We start from the raw sequence: 9,998 nt of genomic DNA, 5'->3' as shown, positions 1-9,998 counted from the left end.
CAACAGTGATAGACTGGATTAAGAAAATGTGGCACATATACACCATGGAATACTATGCAGCCATAAAAAATGATGAGTTCATGTCCTTTGTAGGGACATGGATGAAACCGGAAAACATTCTCAGTAAACTATCGCAAGGACAAAAAACCAAACACCGCATGTTCTCACTCATAGGTGGGAACTGAACAGTGAGAACTCATGGACACAAGAAGGGGAACATCACACTCCGGGGACTGTTGTGGGGTGGGGGGAGGGGGGAGGGACAGCATTAGGAGATATACCTAATGCTAAATGACAAGTTAATGGGTGCAGCAAAACAACATGGCACATGGATACATATGTAACAAACCTGCACATTGTGCACATGTACCCTAAAACCTAAAGTATAATAATAAAAAAAAATCTGAAAAAGAATAATGGTGTCTGGTTTCACCAAAATAGAGTAAAACATAAATTTGTTATGATATTTTTGAAAACTATAGAATATTTTAAAACCATCTTTATTAGAAGATGATATATGGTTAAAATTATTTGTATGTGGTATGTGTGTATATGTAGTTAGTATGTTTTGAACTTTAAAAATCTATCTGCATGCTAAGGAAAAGAAAGAAAACTCATTGCTGTAAGAAGAAAATTAATTATAATATCCAAATTTTCACAGATGTACCAAAAAGTGAAGAAGGATCAAAATATACTCACTGTGGACAATGTGAAGAGTGTTCTCCAAAATGCATTTCCTCATGCTAATATTTGGGATATTTTGGGAATTCATTCTAAATATGATGAAGAAAGGTAAGTTGGGACATTATGTTAAGTGAAGTAGGCCAGGCACAGAAAGACAAATATCACATGATCTCTACTCAGGTAGAATCTTAAAAAAAAGTCAGACTCACAGAAACAGAGTAAAATGGGGGTTACCAGAGGCTGGGGATGGCAGAATTGGGGAGATATTGGTCAAAGCATACAAAATTTCAGTTAGACTAGAGAAATAAGTTCAAGAGATCTATTGTACATGGTGGTGACTGTTGTTAATGACATATTTTATACTTGAAATTACTAAGTACATTTTAAGGGTTCTCACCACAAAATATGAGAAGTATATGAGGCAATGCATATGATAATTAGCTTTATTAGCTATTCCACAATGTATATGAATATCAAAATATGTTGTATATCATCAACATATATATTTTTTACTTGTCATTTTTTAAAAGGTAAACAATTAGAGGCTTAACACAGAAGATTCGGAAAGAGCCAAAAAAAAAAAAAAAAAGGCAACAACTCAAAGAAATTTTCAGAGAAAGAGAAATAGTACAAAGAAATTCCAAAAATTAATGTATATGAGCCTTCATTAGAAGGGACTCACCAAATACACAACACACTGAATGAAAGAGGAATGCTCTGGGGCATAGGGATAAGGAATACTTTTCTGAAGAAGTGATATTTAAGCAGAGTCCTGAAGCAGGAGGAAAAGTTAGACAAAAGAAAACAAGGGGGTTGTAAGAGATTAACATTCCAGTCAGAGAAAAATGTTGAGGTCTGAGATGTAAAGGAATTGAGAGAAGCTGATGTTGCTACTGTGTAGATTGAAAGCATACGTTGTTCCTTTGTTATGGGGTACAGTCGAGGAGGTAAGGCTGGAGAGGCAAGCAAGGGGTCTGAATATACAGGGTCTTGTGAACAATATTTAATGCACTCATATCAGTAGAAGCTCTTGGCAACAGTGAAAAACCTGAAAGGCATTAAGTAGTGAAGTGACAGTGACATGCATTTTTTTTTTAAAGAGCATTCTCCATTATTGAGAATGGATTGTGGTGGGGAGGAGTAGGTATGGTGATATTTATTAGGAAATATAATGTGAGAGATGTGAGATGGACTAGTAGGCTTTTGGAAGAAGTGGAGGCAGAGAAAATGGACATACTTCAATTATTTAGGAAGTACCATCCAGGTGCTGCTGGATTGGATAAGGTAGAGGGGAGATGAGAAATTGTCAAGGGTAACTCCCAGGGTTCAGCTGAACAACTAACTAACTGGTAGTGTAGATGCCATTGCCAAGAAGGAAAGGAGTGGAGGAGTTTATCCTTATTAAACTATAAGTTTCTTTAGGAGAGAGTTTGCATATCATTTACATGCATTCATAAACCTAATACATAGTAGGTGCCCACTAAATGTACAGATAGTATAGTACAGTGGTTAAGAGTTCAGACTCTTGGTCAGACAGATCTGGGTGCAAATTCCACTTCCAAAACATTGTAGCTGTGTAACATAAGAAGTGATTTAATCTCTCTGTATTTGTTTTATCATCTGTAAAATTGATGTAATAGTAGTACTTGGCTTCCCAGAGTATTTGTGAGAATGCTGGCTATAATAATGATAATACTTAGTACTGGATAGCAAATGAGTTATTTAGTCACTTTTTAACTCATAAGCTAAAATTCAAATGTTGAGGACCTTCATGATCTGGCCTCTGCCTACACCCCTCTCTAACTCCATATCTGACAGCTGTCCCCCATATTTCACACCCTGTAAACACTGCTGTATTAGTCCATTTTCACGCTGCTGATAAAGACATACCTGAGACTGGGCAATTTACAAAAGAAAGTGGTTTAATGGACTTACAGTTCCATGTGGCTGGGGAAAGCTCACAATCATGGCAGAAGGTGAAAGGCATGTCTCACATGATGGCAGACAAGAGAAGAGAACTTGTGCAGGGAAATTCCCCCTTATAAAACCAGCAGATCTCATGAGACATATTCACTGTCACGAGAATAGCACGGGGAAGATCTGCCCTCATGATTTTATTACCTCCCACTGGGTCCCCCCACAACATGTGGGAATTGTGGGAGCTACAATTTAAGATAAGAATTGGGTGGGGACACAGCCAAACCATATCAACTGTGAATTTACCATTGCATAAGTATACTGCACTCTCACTTCCCTTGCTATATTCTCTTCACTTGGAATGTCTTTCTCTACTTTATCTCCCTGGAAAAATTTTATTAAGCCTTTAAGATTTTTAGTATGACTTCCTAAAAGAAGACCTGTATGATCCCTTCCTCCATACTCCAGCTTGATTAGGTGCTTCTCCTGGGCCCCATAGAGTCTTCTACATGCCTGTGTTTTGTCTGTTATGTATGTGAACCCCTTGAGAAAAGACTTTCAGCTCTATAATCACAGTATCCAGCCTAATGCAGGTGGCAGGATTGAATAAGTGTTTATTGAACATATAAATACAGTATTGGTATTAGGGAAAAGTTGGGCTCCATATCTTTGAGCAATTACTTCAAGGAATCCCATAATATAACTTATGGAGGCCATTGCAGTGGATGTTATTACGTGCTGTCACGGAGCTCCAGAAGAGTGGCATGCATATGAATGCAGCGGTGAAGGGAAAGCTTGCCCTTCACCCTTGGAAGCTTTGCTGAAAAATCAACTCACAAAAGCCAGGTCTATTGGATAAAAGGCATATAAATTTATTTGATCACAGTTTTATGTGGCATAGGAGCCTTTAGAATGAAGACTGAATTCCCCCGTGGAGTCTAGAAGTTTAGATACCCTCTTGAGGTTACAGAAAAAATGGGGGCTTGGATCCTGGCAAAACAGGTTATGGGAGCGGGAGAACGGGATTTCTGTTGCAGGGCAATGCATGATCCCTAGGGAGGATTTGGCGGGCTGCAAGAGCATACGGTGGTCTGGGAAAAGTCTGTTGGGCTCACAGAGGGGATAATGGTTGGTGACAAGAGTCCGTCCAGGTTTGTTGACAGACTTTAATCTTCATTCCTGTTCTATCGGTCCAGTTAATGAAAATCGAGGGAAGTGGCCTGGTGTGGTAGCTCACACCTATTATCCCAACACTTTGAGACACTTGGATGGGAGGATCGCTTGAGCCCAGGAGTTTTAGACCAGCTTGGGTAATGTGGCAAGACCATGTCTCTACAAAAAACTTAAAAACTTAGCTGAGTGTGATGGTGTGAACCTGTGGTCTCAGTTATTTGGGAGGCTGACATGGAGGATTGCTGGGCTTGGAAGGTTGAGGCTGCAGTGAGCCACATTTGCACCACTGCACTCCAGCCTGAGTGACAGAGTGAGACTCCATCTCAAAAAAGAAAGAAAGAAAGAGAGAGAGAGAGAAAGAAAGAAAGAGGAAGGAAGGAAGGGAAAAGAAAAAAGAAAAGAAAGAAAAGGAAAAGAAAAAAAAGAAAAGAAAAGAAAAGGAAAACCAGAATGCTTCTAAGGGGAAAAAATTCATGGAAGGGACTAGAGTTAATTGTTTTCTTCTTTGTTAGGTCCAGAATTTAGGCAAATAAGGGAACTCTAGAGAACAATTCCATCCAATGCTTTGGGAGAGATGGAGGAGGGTTGGGGGAGAGGACAGAGAGATCTTGAAGTTTTTTTTTTCAGTTCAGCATGTACAAAGCACCCTATTTTCAGTTCAGCATGTACAAAGCACCCTCTTTTGGGGTATTGGTTTTTCAGCCCCACCATGAGCTTCTCCTTTTTGAATGATGCCTATCAAGTGTGTGTGGAAAATGGCAAGAGAGTTCCGTGAGCCGTGCGGTTGGAACAGGTCCATAGAGGCACTCATCCTTCTGGGATGCCACCCGCACCACCCCACACCAAGAAGAGTCCCAGCCTGAACCTCACAGAGGCATCGGTGCTGCTCCTGGAGGATGCTGAAGGCTCAAACTAATGGAAATATTCTCTTTTCAAGATGTAGTCCTTTTTTAATGGCAACTCATTAGAAAAATGCCACGTTTGTTTAGGGTAGTGGAAAGGAAGACTAGCATCAAAATATTTCCATTTAAAAAATGATGGACATAAAGGCCCAGCAGGGACAGATATATTAACAAAGAAATGGCATTTTAAAATGATCTGTGTCAGCCGGGCACGGTGGCTCATGCCTGTAATCCCAGCACTTTGGGAAGCCAAGGTAGGTGGATCACCTGAGGTCAGGAGTTCCAGACCAGCCTCACCAACATGGCAAAACTCCATCTCTACTAAAAATCAAAAATTAGCCGGGTGTGGTGGCGGGTGCCTGTAATCGCAGCTACTTGGGAGGCTGAGGCAGGGAGAATTGCTTGAACCCAGGAGGTGGAGGTTGCAATGAGCCAAGATTGTGCCACTGCACTCCAGCCTGGGCAACAGAGTGAGACTCTGTCTCAAAATAAACAAATAAATAAATAAATAAAATGATCTGTGTCCACATATAATACATTTTCGGTGTTGTCAACTGTTACTCATGTTGTACAACAGATACCTTATTTTTTATTTTTATTTTTAATGTAGAGACAGGTCTTGCTATGTTGCTCAGGCTGGTCTCAAACTCCTGGGCTCAAGCAATACTCAGTCTCCCAAAGTGCTGGGATTATAGGCATGAGCCACCACTCCCAACCAACAGATACTTTTTATTTTTTTTTTTTGCTAATAAAGGGTTACAGAGCTCCTAAGCAAAAAGGCCCAGTGCAGCACGTCCAGAATTATATTTGAGAGGGCCATACTCCAAAGTGACTACAACAAATTGTTATATTGTCCGTATCTTAGTCCAGAGCTGACCCTTCGCTAATGTATTAGATGTCAAGAAGAGGAATTTTGTTGGCAAAGCTATTGGCTTGTTAATTAGGGTGATTGATGTTAGAAAGGGCTGCTTTTTGGGGGACATTAAGGTATACAAGATGTGTAGACCAAGTAAAATGGCTAAAAAAGACCCTTGACACTCACACCTATATGCCTTACATGAATACAGTAAAAGCATCCACTGAAAACCTCAGCCTAAACCTATTACAGATGGGGCTTCTGTTAAAAGGCACATTGCAAGAGGAGACATTCCTGTGTCCAGCCAATGGATCAGGGGGCTTTCTGATTTCATGAAACCAAATAGAAGGCACAGAATGTTGCCTGCAGAAAGCTGTTCAAGTGAATCATTCATGGAGTTGGAATATACAGTTTGGAATTCCTAGGTATCAGTCAGCCTTAGCTAGCTTACGCTGTGGTAACAGTCCTCCAATTCAAGGTGGCTTACAACAACCGAAGTTTATTGCATGTAAACTGCAAGTTTATTGCATGTTTATTGCATGTTGACTGAGGCCCTGCTCTGTGTCCTCTTCATTCCACAACCAAGGCTGAGTGAGCCGTCCGTCTCTGGGATATGCTGGTCTCAAGGCTGAAGGCGAGGATAATGGTGGAACCAAGAGAAGGACTTTAAAGCCTCCATTTGGAAGTGACACATATCACTTCCACTCACACTTCATTGGCCAAAGCAAACCACACCCAAGCCTGGGGTTGATGGGCCAGTAGCAAGGCACATGGACACAAATGTAGCTTCCTAATCCTATGGGGCCAGGGAGCCGGGAGTTGACTGAGTATGCAAAGCTGGTGGCGTGAGCTGCTTTGTGCCTGCTTGGCTAGTGACTGTCTAACAAATGTCTCTATCAGAGGCTTGCTTTTATTCTGCCTTTGTGTGTGGGGGTGGTGGGCGATTGGCTAGCCCTGTCCTGGTGTAATTTCTTTGAACTAAGATTGTGCATAACCAACTGCCTCAGGTGAGTTTGCCACAGCCCATCCCCGTATTCCCTGACAAAGGCCCATTGCCTCCACTAAAGCTCTCAATAGGAATCCCACTCCTTCTCACCTGTTCAGAGTTTGGCTTTTTCCAAAAAAGAAAGAAAGGCTGAGTACAGTGTCTCAAGCCTGTAATCCCAGCACTTTGGGAGGCTGAGGCGCGCGGATCACTTGAGGTTAGGAGTTTGAGACCAGCCTGGCCAATATGGTGAAACCCCATCTCTACTAAAAGTACAAAAAATTAGCCATACATGGTAGCCAGACATATAATCCCAACTACTAGGGAGACTGAGACAGGAGAATCACTTGAATTCAGTAGGCAGAGGTTGCAGTGAGCCAAGATCACGCCATTGCACTCCCAGCCTGGGCAACAGAGCGAGACTCTGACTCAAAAAAAAAAAAAAAAAAAAAAATAGTTTGGGTTTTTCCATTTTCCCCAATCTCTCTTCTGCATCATCACATTCTTCCCTTTTACTGAATCATACCGATGAGCACACAAACATGGAGAAGTTTTTCTTGTCTTAAAACAGAAACAAACTCTTTTAAATGTACAACCCTCTTTGGTCACTGCCTTATGTCTGTTTCTTTTTTAAGTTTCTTTCTTTTTCTTTTCTTTTTTTTTTTTTTTTTTTTTGAGATGGAGTCTCACTCTGTCACCCAGGCTAGAGTGCAATGGCGCCATCTCAGCTCACTGCAACCTCCGCCTCCCAGGTTCAAGTGATTCTCCTGCCTCAGCCTCCTGAGTAGCTGGGATTACAGGCACCCACCACCACGCCTAGCTAACCAAGTTGCCCTGGTGATCCACCCACCTCGGCCTCCCAAAGTGCTGGGATTACAGGTGTGAGCCACCGCACCTGGCTTCTATTTTTTTAATGAAAACATTTTAAATTAAATTCAGCCTCAAACTGTCTTAACTCTGCCTCTCTCTCTTTTGCTACCACATGTCCTGGGCTGCCATCATCTTTCACCTACAGAACTAAAACAGCCTCCTAAAAGAGACTTAATCTGTCGGCCGGGTGCAGTGGCTCACGCCTGTAATCCCAGCACTTTGGGAGGCCAAGGTGGGCGGATCACGAGGTCAGGATATCGAGACCATCCTGGCTAAAATGGTGAAACCCCGTCTCTACTAAAAATACAAAAAATTAGGTGGGCATGGTGGCAGGTGCCTGTAGTCCCAGCTACTCGGGAGGCTGAGGCAGGAGAATGGCATGAACCCGGGAGGCGGAGCTTGCAGTGAGCCGAGATCACGCCACTGCACTCCAGCCTGGGAGACAGAGCGAGACTCCGTCTCGGAAAAAAAAAAAAAAAAAAAAAAATCTGTACGACAAACCCCCATGACACCAGTTCGCTTATACAACAAACCTTCACATGTACCCCAAACCTAAAATACAAGTTAAAGAAAAAGGACTTGTGGCTGGGCATGGTGGCTCACACCTGTAATCTCAACACTTTGGGAGGCCTAGGCAGGTGGATCACCTGAGGTCAGGAGTTCGAGAACAGCCTGGCCAACATGGTGAAACCATGTCTCTACTAAAAATACAAAAATTAGCTGGGTGTGGTGTCACATGCCTGTAGTCCCAACTACTCAGGAGGCTGAGACAGGAGAATCACTTGAACCCAGGAGGCAGAGGCTGCAGTAAGCAGAGATTGTGCCACTGCACTCCAACCTGGGTGACAGAACAAGAGTCCGTCTCAAAAAACAAACAAAAAAACACAAACAAAACAAAACAAAATGGTCTTGTTTAACTATTAGTGAGAAAGGATGTCGAAATCCCCAAGAGGTTTGTTCTCGTCCGAATTTGAAGAGCTTACAATAATATCACTATTTTGAATTTGTGATTTGAACAAAGGATTAAATAAAGTTGTGCTTTGCTCAGTAATTTCTGGTTAAGCTACCAAGTTAGCTCCTTTATTTTATTTTTTATTTTTGAGGCACATTCTCTCTCTGTTGCCCAGGCTGGAGTGCAGTGGCACCATCTTGGCTCACTGCAACCTCTGCCTCCTGGGTTCAAGCGATTCTCCTGCCTCTGCCTCCTGAGTAGCTGGGATTACAGGCGTGCACCACCATGCCTGGCTAATTTTTGTATATTTAGTAAAGATGGGGTTTTACCATGTTGGCCAGGCTGGTCTCGAACTCCTGACCTCAAGTGATCTGCCCACCTTGACCTCCCAAAGTGGTAGGATTACAGGTGTGAGCCACCACGCCCAGCCCAAGTTAGCTCCTTTAAAAACATATTTTGGGCCAGGCACAGTGACTCAAAAAATATTTTTAAAGGAGCTAACTTGGTAACCTATGTTCCCAACACTTTGGGAGGCCCAGGTGGGAGGATCGCTAGAACCCAGGAGTTCAAGGCCAGCCTGGGCAACGTAGTGAGACCCTATATTTATGAAAAATGAAAATATTAGCTGGGCATGGTGGTGTGTGCCTGTAATTCCAGCTCCTCAGAAGGCCAAGGTGGGAGAATTGCTGAGCAGAGGTCAAGGCTGCAGTGAGCTGTGATCGTGCCACTGCACTCACAGCCTGAGGAACAGAGTGAAATCCTGTCTCAAAAATGTTTTTTTAAATTAAAAAAAAAAAACATACTTTGAAGACACCTACACACAGATATATACAGCTGTGTACTATAGGCATAGCTTCCATTTGGACCAAGTCTTTTTTTTTTTTTGAGATGGAGCCTCACTTTGTCACCCAGGCTGGAGTGCAGTGGCACGATCTCAGCTGACTGCAACCTCCACCTCCCGGATTCAAGCAATTCTCATGCCTCAGCCTCCAGAGTAGCTAGGATTACAGGCGCCTGCCACCACACCCGGCTAATTTTTGTATTTTTAGTAGAGATGGGGTTTCACCATGTTGGCCACGCTGGTCTTGAACTTCTGACCTCAAGTGATCCACCTGCCTCAGTCTCCCAAAGTGCTGGGATTATAGGTGTGAGCCACCGCACCTGGCCTGAACCAAGTCTTTAAGAGGGAGAATTCTGGGTGTGTTGGATTGGAAAGGAGAGGAAGTAGTTCTGGGGTTTTCCCTGGTGATCCTGGGGAGCCCACCCCTACCCTGGCAAGGGCCTTAGCATCACAGCTCCAGGTAGACCTCAGACCACAGGGGATACAGCATGGAGTTCCCGGCATCCACCTGTGCCCTGACCTCTGGGTAATTCTCAGACAAAACTCGCTGTACTTTAGGGGCCAAGAGCAAGCTTCCCCTTCACCCTCTGAAGGCTCATGGAAAAATCAACTGACAAAAGGCAGGTTAACAGCAGAGAAGGCATACAAATTCATTAATATGCATGGGAGTCTTAAGACCTCAAATACATGGCTGGATGGCTGATGCTTCTTTTTTAAAAGTTTTTTTTTTTTTTTTAATTTAATAGCTTTTTTTTAGAGATGGAGTCTCACTCCATCACCCAGGCTGAAGTGCAGTGGTGCGATCATAGCTCACTGCA

The 9,998-nt window shown here is 42.8% G+C and overlaps 1 protein-coding gene across 3 annotated transcripts in view; it reads left to right on the top strand.

Annotated features, from left to right (window-relative positions):
- The first annotated feature begins 668 nt into the window (after window positions 1-668).
- LOC129463788 (claudin-10) overlaps window positions 669-9,998 on the top strand; it is a 167,056-nt gene continuing 157,726 nt past the window's right edge. For all 3 annotated transcript variants that reach the window (XM_063619002.1, XM_063618999.1, XM_063619001.1), the window contains exon 1: window positions 669-792. The gene's annotated coding sequence lies outside the window, so the exon portion shown is untranslated. The remainder of the gene's footprint in view (window positions 793-9,998) is intronic.

The sequence above is a fragment of the Symphalangus syndactylus genome, chromosome 15 (assembly GCF_028878055.3).
Source record: "Symphalangus syndactylus isolate Jambi chromosome 15, NHGRI_mSymSyn1-v2.1_pri, whole genome shotgun sequence".
NCBI classification, from domain to species: domain Eukaryota; kingdom Metazoa; phylum Chordata; class Mammalia; order Primates; family Hylobatidae; genus Symphalangus; species Symphalangus syndactylus.
This window is presented reverse-complemented; position numbering and strand designations above follow the sequence as displayed.